Source organism: Macrotis lagotis, chromosome 1 (assembly GCF_037893015.1).
Source record: "Macrotis lagotis isolate mMagLag1 chromosome 1, bilby.v1.9.chrom.fasta, whole genome shotgun sequence".
Lineage (NCBI taxonomy): Eukaryota > Metazoa > Chordata > Mammalia > Peramelemorphia > Peramelidae > Macrotis > Macrotis lagotis.
The window spans coordinates 421,430,778-421,453,056 of record NC_133658.1 but is presented as its reverse complement, the minus strand read 5'-3'; the positions used below and the strand labels follow the sequence as shown (position 1 = coordinate 421,453,056).

General features: G+C 34.4%; 1 long non-coding RNA gene across 1 annotated transcript in view; it reads left to right on the top strand.

The window, feature by feature from the left end:
- The first annotated feature begins 6,174 nt into the window (after positions 1-6,174).
- LOC141518613 (uncharacterized) overlaps positions 6,175-22,279 on the top strand; it is a 445,587-nt gene continuing 429,482 nt past the window's right edge. Inside the window, exon 1 of the long non-coding RNA XR_012477237.1 lies at positions 6,175-6,294. This is a non-coding gene — a long non-coding RNA (uncharacterized LOC141518613). The remainder of the gene's footprint in view (positions 6,295-22,279) is intronic.

The window sequence follows — 22,279 nt, the reverse complement described above, 5'->3', positions numbered from 1 at the left end:
AGTGTACTCAAGAAAATGATGGAGGTAATCCAGATTTTGGATTTGACAGAGTGAGATCAGTAATGAGACAAGGGGACTAGTAATTTGATAGCAGAAAATACCATAGAATTGAAAGATTTCACTACAGGAATCAAAATCAGGCAGAAAGAAGAGTGTGACCAATGCTAAGAGAATGACTTGGGAAAGTATTGATGACTGAAGTTTAGGGTTAGGAATCAAAAAGAGAAAAATATGAGACTAAAAATCAGATAAAGTAATTTTGGAATTCAAAATAACGAAAAAAAGGATTTTCATGAGTTCCAAGTTGTATTCACCTCTCTGTAGTTTGAGATTGAGTGGAGGAGTAGCTTTAAAAAATTCAATATATTGAGACATTGAAAAGTGGTGCATTTGAAGTAACATTACTGATTATGTTGAAATCCCCTAATATGAGGGTAGAATTAGAGACAATATAGAGAGAATGTTGGTGATTGGAATAGTAAACTCATTGATAAATAAGAAGAAAGGTGTAGGATAATGGCCATCAGGATCTATATTGAAAGACAAATTTGGGTAAAACTTTTAAAGAGAAAGGATTTCTGGGTAACACATAGAAAGAGAAAAGGAAATAGCGAATGGGTGATTAAGAGGGCTTGGAAATAGCAATGAAGAGAAATGGCATTTTGACTTTGACCAGTGAGTGAGAGATATAATATATGACCAGAAAATAAAAGTATCTCTGGGAAATTTATGTCATTCACTGAGAAAGAGTTCTTAGTAATTGACAGTGGATAGAAGGAAAGAGAAAGGAAAATGAAAAAACAAAAGATTTAAGATGAAAAGTTTGTTAATTATGGAGTAGGAATTCCTGAACGCATCTTGAAAGTGAGCAGAAAGAGAGGAAGACATGATGGGGTGAAGGTAAAGAGGTACATAAGAGTTCAGGTAAATAGACATAAGGGAGCAAATGTCTGGGATAAAGGGAAGTGGTGTGTTTCTGTTTCATTTTTGTTTCTTTCTTTAGCAATTGGGAGCTTAGTACCATTGGGACAAAGAGTAAAAAAAGAGTGGAAATACACTACCCTTTGAGGAATAACCAGGCAAAGTTGTAATGGATGGGGAGAACTTCATGATGAAGACACCTGATTAAACAATTTCAGGTTGTCCCATGGGCCCTGACTTCATAGTTGGTAGCATTGTAGTGTCCTGTGAAGTGGAGCTGTCACATTATGCAGTCTGGAAATCCAATTTGAAGACAATAATGGAAAGGGAAAGAAATAAGCCTTTATTAAGTGCTTTTGATATTCCAGGTTTTGGGCAAAACAACTTACAAATATTAGCTCATTTGATTCTCATAAGAAGTCTGTAAAGTAGGTGTTATTATTATCTGAATTTTACAGTTGAGGACTGTAAGTCAGATAGAGGTTAAGTGACTTGCTCATGGTCACACAACAAATAAATATGTGAGGCTAGATTGTGACTCAGCTGTTCTTCACTCCTGCTCCAGTAAAGCTATATTGATTGTACCATCTAGGTATCTAATGATCAAATTAATTGATCCTCCTAGAAGTTGGTGGAATGGGTCTGCTGGCCTTCAGTTAGTCTCATAGCTTTGTAAGGGGGTGGTGGGTGAACCCTATGGAAGTCCTACCATTAATCGTTGTTTTAAATTTTTACCAAAATATTTTAATGAATGTATAGACTTAAAGATACTGCTTAATAATTGAGTATTAATCAATAAACAAGTTATTAAGCACATATTACATATATATATATATATATATATCAGACACTAGAGGTTTGTTGTATATACACATGTCTAAATATTAGAAGGAAAGCATTTTTCATTTCTTTAGAGAGAACTAGAAAGCAAGGATATCTTTCAGATTTCTTGGATAACATAGTGCCTGATGTGATTATTTTGATGTTCCTTTTATCTTCTTCACATGAGAGGAAACACTTGGTCTACAATTTTAAGGCTGGAAGAATAAGGATTCTAAAAGGTGGATGTAAGAAATGAATCCAAATAGGTCAATTTGGCTATCCCATAGAATGCACAAAAAGGGATAATTTCATGTCTAAAAAGGTATGCTATAGTAATACTGTCAAGCAATTTAAGTGTCAAAATGAAGAGTTTATGCTTACATACATCAGAGGGTCACTGATTTTTTTTTTTTTAATCAGGGGGTTACATTGTCAGAACTGTACTTTAGAAATAACACTTTAGTCACTCTGTAGAGAAGGGCAGAGACTGAAAGCAACAATACCAATTAGTAAGCTACTCTAATATTTTACAAGAGAGATGATGTAGGCATGAATTAAGATGATGGCTGTAAGACTAAAGAGAGGAACAGATGCAGGAGGTAACCTGGATGTAGAACTAATAATATTTTTTAACTTTTTAAAAGGAAATGTAGAATAAATTATTATTCCAAGATTATAAACTTAAGTGATTAGAATAATTGGTTGTATCCTGGATCAAAAAATGGAAGTTAGGAAGATGGATGGGATGGTGGGGGGAAGATAATGGGCTTTATTTTGGATGCGTTGAAATTCAGAAACTTAAAGGAAATAAATTTGGTAATTTCCCATAGGACCTTGAAGATGGAGGAATTTTTTTATATTGTATTTTGGTGAATCTATTTTTCTGTATATTTTTGCTAAGACAAAACATAATCTTTCTTTGATTTCTTATCTTATGAAATTCATATTCATGTAAGACCTGATTCTTGTAATATCTAGACCATATCAATGAGTGAATCAGATAGTTCACTTACATTCTTGATATAAAGCCAGTCTATATCCTTCCTTGATTGTCTTGATAATATATATTTTTTCTATTTATCATACACAAACACACACACACACACACACACACACACACACACACACAAATAACCTTTGATAACACAGTGCAGGATGAGATTACTTTAATGCTTCTTGTATCTTCCAGTATTAATACATGGCTTTGCAAATAATAAGTGCTTAGTAAATACTTGTTGACTGACTTAACTATAAATTAACTTGCATACTTCCTTTGTTCCTTTCATTTTAATTCTGTTTATTTTTAAATTTGATTCACATATCATTGATCTCTATCATATAATAGTTCCAAGACAATATTGACTTTAAAGAGATAGGCTTTGGTTACAACAAAAGTTTTGGATTATTGAAAGCATTGCAAAATTTCTTAAATACTATAAAACTGATATCTTCTTCCTATTGGACTCTGGAACCACTCAATTTACCTATACAATATATATGCAAGATATATTGATGGTATCATTTAATTGGCTGCCTTCCCCAGTGTATATTACAAGCACAGTAGGAAGAGAGTGTAAGTAGGCTCTGCACACCCTTGGAGACCATTTTCCTTGTCTCCCTTGTTTTTTTTTCCCCTCATCCTGAGGGATATGTTCTTCTATGGTATATAGGCCCAAAACTCCCTGCAATCCTTTAGTTATAATTGGATATCTGAGCAATATATGTTTTCATTTACTGTTATTTTTATTTTTCTTTATTTGAAGTTTAGACTGGCACATATCCATTTCTTTAGATTGCTCTGAAGAGTCTTTGAATTGCTTCTGACTCAAAGTAATTAGTACAATATCAGCTCCAAACATCATTTGTAAAATTTTGCCACTGATAGAAAATTCTCCTTTTGTTTAACTTTATGCCCTGATCATTATATGTCTCTAGTTGTGTAGGAATGTGTCTATTTTATAGAGATATACATTCTTAAGCATACATGAACTCTTCCAACAAAAATAAAGGGGAGGGAGGAAGTTGCAGTTTGGTTTTGTCACGAAAGTTTCTTATTTCTCAGGACTCTTTCAAATCTCAAAAAAGGTTTCAAATATTATTAGCATTGTTTTTAATAGGATAATTGAAAAACTATTAACCACAAATTATACAATTCTAAATATATATATATATATATATATATATATATATATATATATATATATACACACCTCCCACAAAGGAAGAATTGATTTGCTCTGCTTATATTCTTGAAACCAATTGTGTGGAAACATGGGTGTAGGCAATAGGGTTTTTGCTCTGAGTTGAATAACCATCAGCTCATGAAATGCTCCTGACTTAAACCTGATACCATTTGCTTGAGGAAGGGCATTAACAAGATTATACATTGTTTTACTCTCATGGAAATTAGCTTCTTATTCTTGTATAAATAACTAATAATGAGCAGCAATCTGCTCCCCATTGGAGACTGATTATACCGCTGTGGAGCTACCTGGGAGTGTTTCCCACTCTGAGCTGCAGTGCCTTTGCAAGGCTGCTGCAGAAATTGCATTCACATATTTTCAGGTGAAGTATATGTTAAGTAGAAATTGTAATTCTTTTCATTATTTCTTCTTTCACTCCTATTCCTACTACTACCTTTATTATTGCCTGTGTATGAGAGAAACATAGATCCCAAACCCTTTCTTCTCTTAATTAAAGAGAATCCCCAATAGCTAAAAGGAGATATTATAATGTGTGTGAAAATGAATATGTCAAAATCTGCCATTGATCCCATAGTTTTGTTGGGGGTTCCACTGAAATGAATATTCCAGTCTTTGACATTTTTGCCACCTCCTTTATTAGCCATTTTGCCCATTTCTCCTAGTTTTGATTTTGGAAAAACAAAAGTAAAACTTAAACAATCAAAAGTGGGCCATTTTAGAGTTACAATAATAACAGAGTATAAGATGGCAAACAAAGCACTTGAACACCCACAGTGTATTTCATTTGACTTGTCCTCTTGGAAAGAACCAGCAGCACACAACTAATACCATCTAAGATAAATGGGAAACAAGAAATAGATGTAGTACCTTTGTTTCTCAATGTAGCCATTTCTTTAATATTTGCTGTAATATCTATTTATAAAATTTGCACTCTCTGTCAGGATAATAGGAGTGACTTCTTTCTTTCCCAGCATTCCCAATATTGCATTCTCATCTTACAATATATTCAAAATTCTGGGATGATATCAAAGGAACCTCCTAGACTGGGGGGCCCAATAGAAAATCATTCACTCTTATCTGGCATCAGGTTCATCTAACTAGGATTGGTCTTAGGAGAAATGTGACTAACCTTTTAAACAAAGGAGATGGGAGCCACCACTCTAGTGACAGAAAGAAAAGATTTACTACAATAATAAGAAAAACATCCAAAGTCTATATTCATTTTAAACCTTCTATTATGCTTCTAAATAGAACTTATTCTATTACCATAGGTTTCCAATAACTTCTTATCATTCAACTTCTTATCAGAAGTTTATATGTTCTGGTTAGTAAGGTCATTAGTGCTCTGAGTAGTAAGATAATGATCACATATGTGTATGTGTGTATTTTAACTGAGTAAAAAGAAGTGAAAAGAAATGAAAATACTGGTAAGTACAAGAATGAGGAGAGAGAGAGAGAGAGAGAGAGAGAGAGAGAGAGAGAAACAAGAAAAATATTAAGAAAAATTGAATTATAAAGTCTCATTGATTCCCCTGGGGGAAAAAAACACAAAAGAAAACAAACCCAGTAGCTTGCTATGATTCTTTGGAAATGGTTCACACTAGTCCAAAAAGAAATTGAAAAAAAATACTTCTTTAACAACATCATAGGAAAAAAAGAAAGATGAAAACTCAAGGATACTTGAAGCTTTAATATATCACTGGACCGGGCTCAGTAGTTACAGGTTACAGCTATTGCCAATAATGCCCTCTTCTGGTGATGATCTTACAAGATGAGTGTCAGTTATTCCCCCAACCTGTATTCACCCAGCCTGGATGAAGTCAAAACTCTGGAGCCAGAAAATGTTTTATCTAAGCTAAATGTAACAACCCTTTTGCCCCACTCATTTCTGAAGACTAGCTGTAGGTAAATTATTTTAATAAGGCAAGAAATACCATAATACAGTTTTCTTTCTTTTTTTTAAACTCCAAATAATGCTCTCTATGTCATCTGTATATTTATGATAGCTCAAAGACATGGGTGTGTGGATCTAATTAAAAATGTGAAAGGGTTTAGCAGCCTGCTGCTTCCCTGCGACTCTCTTATTGCCAGCTCTTGGCAGTTCCGTTGTCACAGAGCCAAATGTTTAGTCTTCAGCTGAACTGCTGCCAATGTGCAGTGGTGCATTGTGGGAGGAGAGAGCCTGGAGGTACTGTGTTCAACTATCTCACATACGGCTAGGCAGTGAGCAGGACTTCACAGTCAATCACCCAAAAGAAAACTGAAGGAGAGAGCCTGCATGTGCCTGATGAGTCTAAAACTGTTGCAGGACTCAAGCCCCCAACCTGGTCCTTTTTCCTAATTAAAGGTAGGACCATTTATCCCTCTTTGAAGTTAGTTGAAACCTACAGTGTTGGTTGGGAGGTTACTCCAGCAGCCCTGGAAAGATTATTTTTGTATTCATTAATTTAGTGCAAATCAATCCTATTTAAGAGAAAAAAAAATAAATTACTTCTTATGGCTAGGGCCTGACCTCTCAGCCATTACTGACTGCCAGATGATCGTTTTCCCATTGAGCTCTGGTCTCTGGAATAAGTCAAAGCCATATTTTATAGAGGTTAGGTGTGTTTCTCTATCTTTTATCTGACCAATAGCAAGTCAGCAGTGATGCTTCTAGAAGAATAAGGACATACTCCATTTCACCAAGTTCAGAACCGAATGGAACCTCTCTGGAATTCTGAGTTATAAATGCAAAGTCAGGTCTCTTTGAATTCAGCTGGTAAATGACAGAATGCATCTTAATGATTTTTTAAGGGGAAAGAGGTTCAAAGGAATCAGATATTCATTCCCAATTTAATAATTGTATTTAAAATGTACCAAAGATACTAAATAATTATGTCTCATAAAACAGAGTGATAATTATTTTGGTGGGAAACTTTGCCCATAAACAAGTTCTCCCATTTTTTTCCAACTGAAAATTGTATTGATAACAACAAAAATTAAAATTTCTATAGGATTTTACAGATTATAAAGATCTTGTCTCACTTTAAGCCTGTGAGGTAGGCAGCCCAATTCAGCAACTCAGTCAAGAGATCTTTACCAAGTACAAATTGCCCATGGCTGGTAGGCTCCTATGTTCCTTTCCCCTTCTGCCCTTTTTCTTTTCCCAATTTCTCCCATGAATGAGACAGGCAAAAGGTAAATAAATTCTTTCTATACCAGTCTTGACTTTTGTCTATCATAAATTTATATATTACTTGGCTTCTGTGAACAGGGAACCTGTACCAGATCTTAAATATTATTGAATCACTGCCAAACATATATACAGGAATAGAAAATTTTTGTTTTGTAATGTAGTATGCTAGTCACTCTGGAAGTCATACTCACTCCTGAAGGACTTAATATCATTAAGCATTCTAAAGTAATGATTATTAAAATGTTCAAACTTTGGGATGAAGACTTGTTAGAAAAAGTTGATTTTAAACTGAACATTAAATGCTGATTAGGGTCACAGAAAGTGACTGCTGGTCAACCAGAACAAAAAAGGAAAAGAAGACTGGATTTGTATCCAGAAGCCCTGGATTCAAATCTCACTTCTGTCTCTTCCTTAGCTGTGTGACCTTGATTAAGTCACTTTATTTTCCTGAGCCTCAGTTAATTTATCTCTAAGATGAAGGTATTGCTCTAGATGACTTCTAACGTCTCTTCCACCTCCAAGGCTATTATTCTGAGATAGAAAGGAGAGAAAACTGAGGCCATTTCACTCGGACTACAATTCAGTTGCTTATGTTAATTTGGAGGGAATTAGGAGAAGTTATCAAGTCCAATTCCCTTCCTTTGGTCAGTTGACTGGTGTTTAAACCACTTAAGAAAGAATATAGAAGCTGTTGTGTTGGTGTATATATTGTCATAATTTCCCATCTTATTCCATTTTTGGAAAAATTCTTTACTATTGAGAAAAAGAAAGGGGGAAGGGAGAGAAGAGAGTCAAAATTCTGTAAAGCAGCTGCTATTATTAATAAAAAGCCCCAAGATAATTACCTCATCCACCATCTCTCCCTTTGCTTGTGTGGACACAACCTTTAGGCTCTTGGAAGAAACACTGACTCCAAAAGATTGTTCTCATGCTTTCAGATCAAAATTTAAAAATAGATCATTTTTGGCAGAGTGCCAAATTCTTTTCTAAATTCCTTCATAACAACAAACCTCATCGAGATTTGTGATGATGAAGTGACATGGGACAAAAAATAAGGAATAGGCACTTACAGTAATGATTACTTATTGTTTGTAGTGAGACATTTAAATGTTTTTTTTTTTTTATTTCAATTCTCTCAGTGGTGTGCAGGGGGGCCTGAACTTCACCTCTTAGATCTTTTCTCCAGAGTCTCTTTTGTTTTTTTGTTGTTGCTGATTTTTTTTTAAAACTCTTCTGGTCCTGCTATGGTAAAGAGGCACTATAGGCCTGGGGAGCTTTTTGGCAGCTGGCCCAGGCAATGGGGCCAAGGGAGAGATGGATAGCTAGGTGCAGAAGCGCCCTGAGGCAGGTGTTAAAATGTTGTTCCTGGTTCCTTGGTGGTAATCACTGCAAAACAATCCTGTCTGCTCTATTCGTATCAACAAGCTGCTGCTTTCCTTTGCTTGTTGCTAAGAGACCAGCCTGTTGTTTACAAGTTGCTGGGTGCCTTAGACTTTCATAATTTATAATTTATTATCTTAGTGTCAAAACTTGTGTTGGTTTTTATTTTATTTTACCATAGATCCAATAATTGTTACAGAAAACAAAGGTCACATATTTGCCTGGATAGTGGTTGTTCTAACATATTTTGCCTTTCTGATGCATAGGCTTGAGTGAAAGAAAAATGCTATAATAAAATAGAGATGAATATCATTTTTGTCCATTAACTTCTTGCATTATATAACTGGTTAGGTCAATGGAGTCCCTCAAGATTTCTTCAATATTGAAAACATGTTTCTGTCCAACCAAGAAGGAAATGAATTGAAATGATTTCAATTATCACAAGAAAGGAGCCGGCTCTTCTTACTCCACACTTCAACACCTAATAGTTCAATTCATCAATCCTCCTTCCCTAAAGTTCAGTGGCACAGCCATTTAACCAGAGCCAGGAATTACTCTGTGCATTAAACTTGCTTTGTGCATACACAAAACCACCTTGCTAAAGTGTTGGATACTTAACACCAGTTAAATCAGTTCAGTGAGGAGTAATGCCAGAGTAGAAATGAGAATCATTTGCAGAGTTGTTAAGTTGCAAAATAACTCGGTCACAGTTCACCAATTTAAAGAAAGGGAAGGGGAAAAAATGAAGATGTGATTATTACGGTCCCCAGTGGAAATTAAGAACAGCAACCTGGGGTTAAGGCTTTGTTGGTTGGCTAACAACAGTCACACATATATCTGAGGGTGTAGTGCTAACTAACATAGGTTTCATAATTGTAGCAGCATCTCAGTGGTTGCTGCTTAGCTAGCAACAGCCCTCTAAGAAACTAGAAAGGAAGTGAAATTTCTGAGATGGGCAATTCCCCTCCCCCATCTGGCCAATTCAAATAAGATTTTACTGGGAATTCCATTTTGTTAGTTTCCAAAAAGTAATTACTGCAATAAACCATATGAACATTTTTTAGCAACTTAAGTCTTATGAGTTATCTGTGAGTGACATGGGACAAATTATATTTGTCCAATATATAATTAAATCCACAGAAATCTAACTGAAGAATACACAGGCAATTATCAAGTATCTGAGGGCGGATCTGAACTCAGGTTCTCCTGCCTTCAGGGCCAGTGTTTTAACTACTGTGCTGAAACTTTTTACACATATATTCTCATTCGATTCTTATGAGCATCAAATGAAGCAGTTTCTATGATTATACCCTTTTTGCACATGAAGAAACTGAGAATGAAAGAGGTTAAATGACATCTCCAATTCCGTTGGCAATCTAACTTTCAACCATTGTATTATTTGGTTAAAATAAATAAAGAAACCCTTAGCTATCAAGGAGATGACCTGCCCAAAGGATATTTAATAGTTTCCTAGTACTGATCCTTACTTCTTCCCTAAAGGACAATTTGTTATTCATTTGAAATAATACAGGATAAATTTGACTTAGACCACCAACAGCAATAATGTTTCAGGGTAAAATAATGCTTTAAGGTTTTTTTAAAAATGTTTGCATTGTAACAACTCTATTAGACAAGTAGTTGAAGAGATTTTTGTTTTTGTTACTATTTTACAGAGAAGAGTCCAGATTGATTATTTTGTTGGTACATGGAAATCCTGATGGAGGAATTCCCACCATATATGCAATCTACAATTTAAAGTTCTAAAATATTGCCTGATGTACTAAAGAAGTTAAGTAATTTGCCCATTGACACACAAATAGCATATGTGAGAGGGCAGTATGTCTACCAGGTCTATTTGTCTCTCTACACAAGTATTATTATGACCCTTTTATAAATGAGAAAACTAAAATACAGGAAAGTATAATAACTTATAGTTTCAGATTTGGGTTAGGAATTCAAGTTTTCTAATTTTTAAAAATAAGTACATTTTCTTTTATAGAATATTACCTTTAACTAGATATTGGTGGATTGAAGACTTGACTGAAAGCCCCATGGATAACAAATTATTTGGCCTTTGTGAATTGCTGAAAAGCACTTCAGTCCTTTATCCTGACTGTAGTATCCTAAAATAATGTGTCCTTATTGAAAAGTCTCTTCTGGCTTCACATTTTGGATTTCTCAAAAGGAGAGATTCAATGCAGCACCAGTTTAGTAGAAAGTATATTGGAAAGAATGTAAGACTGGTATTTAGGAAGCCCTGAGTTCAAATCAAGCTGTGTGACCCTGGGGATGTCATTTAACCTCTTTCATTCTCAGTTTCTTCATGTGCAAAAAGGGTATAATCATAGAAACTGCTTCATTTGATGCTCATAAGAATCGAATGAGAATATATGTGTAAAAAGTTTCAGCACAGTAGTTAAAACACTGGCCCTGAAGGCAGGAGAACCTGAGTTCAGATCCGCCCTCAGATACTTGATAATTGCCTGTGTGAATTTGGACAAGTCATTCTTAAATAAAAATAAAATTTAAAAAAGTTTCATAAACTTTAAAGTACTATATAAATATGAACTATTGTGAATGTCATTAAAAATGAGGATGTCACTCAGTTACTCTGCCTGCCACCAAGTTCAAGCTTGACCATTGATTAGAAGTTGAATCTAGGAAGACATTTTGTCTCTGTATTTCAATTTCCATGCATATACATAATACTTATCTTTGTGAGAGCCAAATAAGATAATATATGCAAAATTTTATGTAAATGTGAGCAACTCTATTCCCTATGATTACTACATCAGCACAATGGATTCCTCAATAAGTCTACTTTCAGATTCAAATATCTGGCAGAATGTCACTTTTTATAAAATAATTAAATATGCAACCAAGGGTCTACTGATAAGTGTTTAATAAGCAGCTATCTGGCAGGGGGATATATACATAACATTTTTTAAAAATATTAATCTTCATTATTACTACTTTCTCCATCACTTTCTGCAATCAAAACAATCAGCAATATATATATATATATATATATATATGCACATAAAATTCAAACTTTGATTTATAGCTTTTGCCAATATCTAAGGTAAAAAAGCTCACGTGAAAGTTTAACAATTGTCTCTAAGGAGTAATGAATGTACCAATTCAAACACATCACTGTGTACTACTAGGATATTAAAAGATTACTTTTTCCATCTTCATTCTTTGAGATTGGTGCCAGAGTGAATACCAGCTATGCTCTGTGGCAAATTAACTGTGCCACAAACCTGACTCATCAATCAAGATTTTGGGGCTCACAGAATGTACTCCTAAAACAAAATAGTACTATTTCTGCCTAGTGAATCTCTGAAAGGGAAAGGAACCCCCTAGAGACCATTTAGGACAACTAATACCTTAAAAAGGAAGAAAATACCCAATATCTAAGCAGATTTGTTTATAAGGAAAGCTCATACATGATATTAAACTCACAGATAATAAAACTTTAGGAGGGACCTTAAAGAACATCCAACCTCCCAACTCATTTTCAGCCATAGCAAATTGAGGAATTGACTTGCCTAGGGTCATTATAACTAGTTAATGTCACAGTCTGGATTTTAATTCAGGTCTTTCTTCTGACTCCAAGTCCAAGGCTATCCATGCTGCCTCAGTTCATATAAGTAATTTTGTTGGTTATTATAATGTAGAGATGATTTATAATTAATGTGTCCATCAGATCTTATATTGTTTCATTTTTGAAATGCATTTTTGGTTACTCATCAAATGAAGTTTAAACCATCCCCCAGCCTGAGTTTTTATCCTTCTCTGGGAATATTATCTTACTGGAAGAAAATTTTCCTTCCAGACAATTTTTTTGCTCCTGAATTTACTCTGACTTATAATCTTAGACCTTAATACCATGAAAGAAATACCCTCTATCTCTTTGATGTTGATACTCTTTCAATTATCTTCATATTTCCCTTCTGTTGTCATTTAGAGAAAGTATACATAGTCGGGCTTGGTATCTAATCATGAGATTTAATTTCACTGCTCCCTTAATTATTTTTGAATCTCTTTTCTGAATTCCTTCCAATTTGCATGCATTGTTCTGGTACTGAGCAACCCAAATCTGAACGAATTAGTCCAGGTGCAGTCTCATCAGAGTTGTAAATGTAAAGAAATATCACTTTCCTGTACAGAAACACACACCAGTTCACTTTTCCCCTCCCCCAACATAAAAAGCTGGGGTGGTGCCTTGGTTCTTTGCTTTGCTTCTTTAGTTCAGATCTAATTGCCTTTTGGAGCTGGCAAATTACACTGAAACTTGATAGCTAACCATTGTCCACTCTCATCTCCAATTCTCTTCATTTATTTCCCCCTTCCTCAGAAATGTCCCTAACCATAAGATTTTCCAACGGGTATTTGTTTTGCATTCCTGGCCCAAATTAAAAAACAAAACTCTATTTTCCCCTATTTTGAATGTACTCTTTCCTTTGGATTTATCCTCTCTGTCCCCAATAACCCTTTTGGAGCTTTCTGGTCTCATACCTTCAGAAACATTCAACAGAATGCTGTTCATTTCCCTGTCTAAATCATTAATAAAGATGTGAAAAAACCAAACATCACTCCAACCCTTATGACATCCCATGAAGAGACCAAGCCCCTCATTCTCCAAACTGGATACCTGCTATCAATCATATTTCTTTGTTTTAACTTCAGCCAGGTTTCAATCCATGTGACAGTGTTTTTATGCAAACCAATTTGGAATAATTTTGCAAGTAAAATTCACTGAGCTGTTATATTCCTTTTTTCCCTGTGAAACCTACAAATGTGGTTTGAACCTATGCTCTGTGTCTGCTCAACATGGCCACAGGTACAGTTGATTTTTAACTGAATTAGGATTCTTTTAAGACAACCAAAATTAGTAAAAAAGATTTTATAAAAGTAAAGGAAAAACGTCTCACCAATAATTCTGAAAATTCAATTCAACAAACATTTAAGAAGCACTTTCTAGATGTAAATCAATGAACTTGGTTGGGGAGGTTAAAGAAATAGTAATCAAGAAATAGTCTTCTCTCTGGGAATTTATAGTTTGACAAGTCATGAATTCAAATTATAAAATAGTTTAGCAGGAAAATAATGTAATGGTAAAGAATAATGTTTAAATGATAGCAATTATATTGAAGACTGTATAGGCTTAATATTTTGGAATTATTCCACAAATAAGCATTCAAGGAGAGATTGCTATATTCTTGAGACAAAATAAGAAAAAGAACTTGCCCTCAAGGAGTTCATATTTTCACTGGAGAAGAAAGAATAAAATGTGAAATAACCGTGAACAATTCAAAACAGTAATAACAAGTGCCAGACTGTACTAAATAGTCTGTGTCATTTAAGAAAAGAGGAATATTAAGAATGAACCATGTAGTATACTGGAAAAAAAGAGTACTAGATTTAAGTTGAGAAAAATTAGGGGTCAAATCCAAACTCCCCCATTGAAAAGCTTTACAACTTTGTACATGAGACTTCCCATCTTTAGGAGGAGCTATGACTAGATGATCTCCAAAATTTTGTCCAATGAGCCTAGTTAGAGGGTAACTTCCTGGAGCTGGTGTAGCTTGACCAGAGTATTGGATGGATAAGATCAGAAAGGTTTAGGTGATGCCATTGCAAGTTTGGGAAATAAGAGCAACAACCCCAAATTAAAATGACTATGAAATACTTCTGGGAAAGTTAGCTTATTGTCCCAGTTCCATTAGAGGTGAATTTTGGAGAATAGCCAGCATAATATTTCTCTAGGTTATAGACTATTCTAAGTCAGACATAAAAGTATCAATATGATATGGTAAGAAACATTGAGTCATTCTGAGTATTGTTTGTAAGGAGATGTCACTAGGAAACATCTTTAGCTCTTGGTCTTGAGTCCTGTCATCCTTGATCCCTGGGATCTTGGCAATGCTCAGTCTCCTGAATCCAGTTTTCCCTTTTTTCCATTTTGACCAATGATTTCATGAAGAGAGTCATACTATCTTAGTCTTTTTCTTCCAGGGAGTAAAGGCAGAGAAAGAGAGTCAGAAAAGAAGGGGAGAAGTAAAGGGGGAGGCAATCTGAAAACTAGGGAAAGAAGCACAGTTTGATGAAGACTAAGTTGTGAAATTTTATTGGGCAATAAAAATGGATACTCTCAAAAAGATGATATCCACTACTGGCAAAATTTCAAATAATGTTACTGGGTATGCTATACCTGACTTCTATACATTAAAAAATCATTTCCCTTACCTTGAATTCAGTCTTTCTTAACCATTTCCCTTTATAATTCTTATGTTCCTTCCAGGGGAGTCAAATCAAGTCAAGAAATATTTAAGTCCCTACCATATGCCAAGCAATGTGCTAAGCACTGAGGATACAAAGAATGGCAACAAGGCAAAATTAAGAAACAAAAACAGTCCCTGCTGTTAGCTACAATGGGAGAAATCATATTTACATAGATATATATATATATATATATATATATATATATATATATATATAAACAAGAGATAGACTGAAGACAATTTAAGAATGAAGATACTAAAATAAAGAAAGATCAGTAAAGATTTTTTACATGAATATAGTATTAATAGGAACCTAGGGAAACAAGAGACCATGATAGGGAGGAAGAGGATATAGGCATCAGGTATAGCCAGTGCAAATTTTATGAAGATTGGAAATGGATTGTCTTGTCCAAGGAAGATGAACTATATCAGTGTCAGGAAATCTTAGAGTATGTGGAAAGAAGGAAGGTATTAGAAGCCTAGAAATGTTGAAAATGGTCAGTTTAGGTAAGCTTTAGAAGTTAAATAGAGAACTGTGGAGTTAAAACAAAGACCAAAGACTACTACCTTCAAATAAAAAAAAAAGTTCGATACTATACTACAAAAAAAATAAAAGTGAAATAGAGAATTTTAGATTTGATCCTGGAAGTTATCAAAAGATAATGAAGTTGAATGAATGAAGGTTGGAGGAACATAGCCAGACCTGAGCTTTCTGAAGATCCCTGTAACAAATAGACAAGGCTGAACTGGTATGGAGGCAGGAAACAAACAGCAGACTTGAGGTGAAGGTAATGAATGTCTGTTTAGTAGGCACTTGATAAAGATTTGCTGAATTAAATTGACTTGATGGTAAATTTTGAATTGCTAAAACTAAAGGTACACAAAACCCATTATTTTCAGAATAGATCATGTCAGTGGTTGATCAAGAATCCTGGTCTATTGGACAATGATGTATTTCCTTGAAGGTTAGAAGATTATTCCAATTTTCAGTGTGCCCATAAATATAATAGAGTACATTCCTGGTTTAGCTGAGATAATATTTAAAAATGTTTGAATTCTCTAAAAGAAGGTGCTATAAAAATTCCATTTACATATAAAACTTATTCAAAACATCTATATCAAGTAAATAGTATAATAATTTTTGTCCCCGTTTTATATCTTTGGAAAGTGAAGAGTTAATGGTTTTCCTAAGGTTACATAGCTTGAAAGTGTTTGATTTTCCTAAGGTAACATATTCAGTGTAGGGGCTAAGATCTGAACCTGTATTCAGAATCAAAGTTCAGTTTCCTTTCTACTACCCCAAGCTATGTAAATAGGAAAAAATACCAGAATAATTCTCTTAAGCAGCCCTCTATTCTTTAGTAATAATCATGGCAAAACTAATTATTGTTCTGTTGTACTGAGCAATTCACATAGTGCTTTCTACTAGATATAGGTAAACTCAATGCTATTATGCCCATTTTACAGATGAGAAAATTGAATTTGGTGTCTCTGGAGACATAGAATCATTTAGGTTAAGTGACTTACCAAAAGTCATGTAGAAAATGGTAGAGCTGGGACTGGAATTCAGGTCTCGGGTGACGCCCACTCCATTGCTAACATATGCTCTATGTGCATCAATTTAGCCCAGTGAGGTTAAATAATCCAGGGCAAGTTAAACCAATAATTCCCTTGGTTTCCATAGACCAAATATGGTCAGTATAAGTGTCCTAATTGTCCTGGATAAATGTCTGTCCCTGGAGACTATTTGAAAATGAAATATTTTTTTCTTTGCTCTTTTAGCCTGGCTAATGATTCCCAGTCCCTCAGCTTCCTGGGGCCCCACGGGTCGAGAGGGCTGAAAGCCCATTATGCCTGTGAGGTTAGCCATCCTGCCTTAATTTTGGTTCTAGCCACATATTTATTTCTTTTCCCTGGGCCTCCCAGGATCATAAAGTGATAAAATTCTCCCCAGGAGTTTTGGTGTAGGGAAGGTCTTTTTTAGAAAATAGGAACACATTGGGCATGTTAATATTGTGAGTCTCTCTACTGGTATTAGAATTTCAAAAAAGAGGACCATAATACCTGCAAGAGTCATCAGATATCAAACCTACATGATTAAACATGTGAGTTAACTGAAATGTTCTACATTTAGGCAGGCAACAGGCCCATCTTTTCATGCCTATTAAGGTCTTGTTAGGTTTGTCCCCTGTTTACATTCTGGGCATTTTCTACAGTCAAATGGCATTAGTGGAATTATGGCTGCCTGTAACACATTAAAAATATTCTTTGTGAAAGGAAGATAAATTATACTGAAGAAGACTGAGTTGTCTATCATGATTTTTTTTTTTGCCACTCTGCCCCCCCATATTTGATAGCCCAGGCCATCAAAACAGGCCAATCTGTAATTGATTTTTATCTTGGATAGGTCACAAATTAATGATATTCTTCTTTCTACTTCCTTCCAATGAAAAGGTCAACAGAGTCACAACAGAATTTACTTATCAATTACAAAAGACTTCAAACAAACACCATTTCATACATATCAAATTGAATTACAATTTTCAACATACTGTATGTGCCTGTAGACTTTAAATATAGAAATTAGGTAATTATCACCAGAAGTATTCATTAAAATTTGAAAGAGCATAAATAAAAATGGGCATTAATATCTAGTCATTAAAATTCAACAAATAAAGTATAGAAAAAAAATTCCTACCCATTACTCCTTTTTTATGAGTCAGGCATCAAGTCTCCAGGGAAATGTTTATTTCTTACCTCTCTGAACTAGCAGATTGGGAGAATGGGACATATTGAGCAAGGAGAAGCCTTTGGTCCAACTGAGATACATGCTGGTGTACCTAAAACAGAAAGATAAAAAATATTGCAAATGAATTCATCAGAAATATGACTTGAAAACTTTAGATTTTACATTATTTTATTAGGTGAGGAGAGGGAGAGTCTTTCGATAAGTAAAAAGATCCATCCTCAGTTCTTAAAGGGACAAACACTGAAATGTAGCATTGTGTAACATAAACAGCCAGGAATTTTTAATTGTAAAACCTGGGTTTGAATCCTGATGCGATCTTGGACAAATATTGTTATTTTCTAGCAATATTTATTTCTACTCTAAGATACATTGTTCTTTGTTTGAACATCATGTGTTTTCCTGTCCCTTCCACTTGAAATGCTACCCCACTAAGAGTATGATGATGATAGAACTGAATGCTCTATGAAGAGAAAAGCAAAAAAAAAAAAAAAAGTATGAAAATCAGGAGTTTTTTAAATGAAATTTAAAACAAAGTCTTCATAAAAAAGGGCAAAGAACAAGTTTAGAGAGATCTATGTGTTTAAGGAATGTAGGTAAGAAGTTCTCTAAAATATTAGAAACATATAAGCACTTAAGACTTTGTGTGTATGTTTCTGTGTGTTTGTGTGTGTGTGTGTGTGTGTGTGTGTGTGTGTCTGTGTGAAACCACCAGGGAAAAGGGATTGGAGGTAGGATCTCATTACTAATTTGGTTGAAACCCACCTGTGAACACATGAACAAAAAAGAAAAGGAAAGAAAAAAATTTCTCTGGGATTTTGTTCTTTGTGTGCTCAGGTGTATGTGGTCTTTAATCTAATCAGTAGCTTCACTTTGGTGTCTCTGCCAGGACTATTCTGCTATTCTGTCTTGCAAAATCAATATCTGCTCATTGGACCAGTTCAGGAAAGTCAGATGCAAATGCTGGTAGATTATTATCTACATTAAATTCAATAAATTAATTTGAATTATTAACTAACAAATGATAATGAATGTTGAAACAATCTGTGTGTTTGGGTAATTATTATTCCTAGTAATGCTGTTATTATGTGCACAGAAAACTGAAATAATTAACATTGAGCCAATTTTAGAGTACTTTGAATTCTCAGTTATCTAAAGGCTTTCTAGTTTGTAAAGGACCCATTCTATTTTAATCTTCTTCCTTCTATGTCTGACTGGTTTGGGGCTATTTCACAAATTTGTTGGCATTTTATTAATTAGAAATGAAAAAAGATGAAGGGTCTCCATTTTTCTCTTAGTTGATAGCTTTGCCAAAAAAAAAAAAAAACTGTGATAAAAGAAGTTGACATTACTCACCAAATGGTTTGGGAATATATGATGTATTTATTTATCCATGTTTGCCATATACTCTTTTGCCATGAATAATTGTAAGATTTTATCTTTCAAAATCTCAGCTCAGCGTTTTTTTTTCCTTTATTAGTAATCAATGAATTTTGCATAAAGAAGATGTGGGAAGCTTCTACTAAATTTCCCCTTCTAAACATAAACAATTATTGCATCGTGTGAATTGTCTTCCTTTGCTCTCCACTCCAAATGAGATCAATTGCCTACTCTCCCCTTTCCAAAGCCAAGTCATTTATAATTGTCTCTCTGAACCCACTGCCTGTTTAAAACTGACTGTAAGATTTACAGTTATTACAACAGCTAAGACCAAGCAAGATGGCCAGAAATTCCAACTAGCTGTCCATTTATAGTAATTCATGACCACCATAGAAGGTGACTGAGTTCCATTTCCAGCAACGGCACCTGTAGAAATTCCAGGTCCTCTGGAGCAGTGATCTATTATCACCCAGGCCTTTCAAAATCTAATCTGGGTCATTAGTAGTCAAGTATCTTAAGAAAACTGGATTATCTATTTATGATATCTATATTGGAACCCCCAGAGCACCAGATTATTGGTGGCACAACCACTTGTGACTTGGTCACATAAATGATGGCATGTCACAGTCCAGAAAACCCAGGACTAGGGCTGATGCATGAGTAGCAAAATTCTCGCTTCTGTTTCCTGCTTGTAAAATATATTCTAAAATTTGATCACCCCACACTTTCCTTTTCCTTTACCTCTCCTCTCTTGGCCTATAGGCTTTACCATCCTCTTCTCTCCTTTCCTTTTTCTCACTTCCTTTTACTTCCTTTCTTTTTCCTCCCTTTCCCTTTCCCTGTCCTTCTTCTCTCTACCATCCCTTTTTTCCTTCCTATCTGACCCCAAAATATAGAAGTAATTTTAATCTTTTTTTTTAGAAAAGCAAAAGCAAAATAAGAAACAATGGTTTTAATAGTTACTATCCAAGTTATCTATTTACTTTACAGCTGACTAAGTAACTTCAGACTAAAGAAAAACTAATAGAATTCAAAAGAAATAATAAAATCTTCCTTCTCTGCTTCATTGGGAAATAAAGAAGCCCAGAACTATAACCAGGATTAGGAAACATGAACTATTCCACAGGAAACCAAATTTAGAAGGCATGGACACTCCTTTCAGACCTTCAGTATCATGCAAACAGAACTTAGTTTAGTTAAGATAACATAATTAGTTAAAAGAAAAAGTTACCAAATAATCAAAATGTGGTTATATAAAATTCTACCCAACTATTCCATTTCTTCTACATTTTCTTGAGTCATTAAAGTCTTTGCCTTCCCCTCAAAAAAATCAACAAATCCATCAATCTATAATCATTTATTAAATATTTACCGTGTGCTAGACTGTCTGCTGTGTTATAAAAAAAGATAAAAAGACAATTTCTGTCCTTAATTATCCTATATTTTTATGGGAGGTGGAATTATATTTTCATGTGTGAAAATTATAGACAAATACAAAATAATCTTGTACTTATATTCTAAAATCTAACATGGGGGTGGCATAGGGAATCAGAAAAGACCTGTAGTCATGATTTGAGCTTCAACGTAAACTTGTGATCCTGAGGCAGATGCAAGATATATGCGTTGTCCAGGTTTGGAAGAATCAAAAACACAAAAATGGGAGAGAAACTGTAAATGAGAAAACTAGTAGACTGATTCAGCAGAAAACTTAGAGTTTATGTTGTTACTCAGCTATTTTATCATGGTCAACTCCCCATGATCCAATTCGTGCTTTCATTGCAAAGATATTGTGGGGGTTAATTATTCCTTCTCCAGCTTATTTTAGAGATGAGAAAAGTGAGATAAACAGGGTTAAATGATTTGGACAGGGACACAAAGTAAGTAAGTGTCCAAGGACACATTTGAATTCAGGTCTTCCTGACTACTGGTCCTGGTGACAGAGAAACTAAGGTACCAAGAATCTATGAGACATGTCCAAGTAACACAATCAAATTGTCATAGAAAGTCAAATCAAGAACTTGACTTAGGGGGAAAGTTAAACAGATAATAAACAAGGAAGTTCTCTTCCCACTACTCTAGATAACCTCCATATTCAGTACTATTCAATTCAATAAGCATTTATTAAAACTGTATACCAGGCATTCAAAACACATTTTGTCATGGGATCCTAAGAGAAAAACATGCTAAATAAAGTTATATTTGAATCCCAGTTCTGAGATGCGTTAGCTATGGAAATGAAAACATGTCCCTTGACCTTTCTGAACATTATTTTACTCAACTGTAAAATGGAGACAAATTCTTACATAGTTTATATCACAATGTTACCCTAAGGAAGGAATTTTATATATCTGAAAATGCTATGGAAATGTTATTGATCATCATCTGGAGATTTTCAAATTTGGTAAAAATCTTTCAGCAATTGTCAACTATTGGTAATGACGTTAAAGGATCCAGGGTTACCTGCTTGCTAAGATGGACTTGAGTTGAGTATAGCAGAACTTCATATAAATAATGGAAGTAAACCATTTTCAAATGAATTTAAAATACTGCCATTGGAGAAATTTAACATGTTTTAGCGTGGATATTTTGCAGACTAATTCATGTGCCTCATTAAAAGGAATTAAAAGAAATTAAATATATATATATATATATATATACATGTATATTCAAAAAAGATATTCAACATTTTTTATGTCTTGATTTTGAGAGAACAAAGTGACATATCAGCAAGCACAGAATCGGGTCAACATGATGACTGTAATTTTACTACAACTATGGCTTTCCTTAGTCTCTTCTCCATCTCAGTTTCCTCACTTTTTTTTTGTTTTTGTAGGTTTATGCAAGGCAAATGGGCTTAAGTGGCTTGCCCAAGGCCACACAGCTAGGTAATTATTAAGTGTCTGAGACCAGATTTGAACCCAGTTACTCCTGACTCCAGGGCCGGTGCTTTATCCACTGTGCCACCTAGCCGCCCCCAGTTTCCTCACCTTTAAATTAAATTAGACACTGCAACTCTCAAGATTGCTGAAAGGAATGCATTTTGTAAATATTAAATATGATAGGGGAAATCATTAGCAGTTATTTGAACAGAATTCAATTTTATGGAACAATATATAAAGTGACAAATCTTTAATAGTTACTCTGCTACATACTGAGTCTGCAGAAACAAAACCGAAATAGTTCTATCCCTCAAGGAGATTATGTTTTATAGGAAGGTACAATATATATTAACACAAGTATATACAAAATAAATTTATTACCATCATATAGTATTTGGAAAGATTATCACATTTAATCCTAAATAGAATAAGAAACACAGTTACATTGAATGATTTTTTTTTAAATTAAAGTCCCTGGCTATAAG